Below are 632 nucleotides of genomic sequence, written 5' to 3' on the forward strand. Positions count from 1 at the left end.
CTGATGCTGTCATCTCCTAGACGAGTGAAAAGACATGACCGAATGCTTGGAAGTACACAGACAGAGGCCAGCAAAACCGACATCTGCAGCACGATGCACCGAAATACTGTGCCTCTACGGCCAGCGCATCTCACACCCTTCAAGAGGCCCGGGTTCACCCGCACACCACCGCTGCCCCAGCAGCCTCAACCGACGAAAGGCGAATCGCCAGGCGGATTTCCCTCCACGCCGAGGGACGGCTTCCCCCTCTCAGCACTCCCACCCCAAAGCGAGCGGGACAGCCCGGCGAAGCCTGAGGCCCCGGGGAGCGCGGCCTGGGCGGGCTCCAGCCTCCCCCTGCCGCGGCTCGCCCTTCCCCCTCAGTCTGCCGCTCTCCCCCTCCTCAGCCCCCGCGCCCTGCCATCCGTTCACCCCTCTCCCTCCGCTCGTTCCCTGGAAGTCTCCCCTGCGCGCCCGGCCCGCCCTCAGCTGCCCCCTGCGCGCCCCGCCTACCCCAGCGCCATCTCTCCGCCTCCACCCCGGCCTCTCCTCAGGGCGCAGCTTCACTGAGGGCCGCCGCGCACGCGCCGCGCCCCGCGCATGCCCAGTGGCCGGCGCCGGGCGGCGTTCCCGCCCTTTCTCGCGAGATCGGC

Source organism: Strix aluco, chromosome 8 (genome assembly GCF_031877795.1).
Source record: "Strix aluco isolate bStrAlu1 chromosome 8, bStrAlu1.hap1, whole genome shotgun sequence".
Classification (NCBI taxonomy): Eukaryota; Metazoa; Chordata; class Aves; order Strigiformes; family Strigidae; genus Strix; species Strix aluco.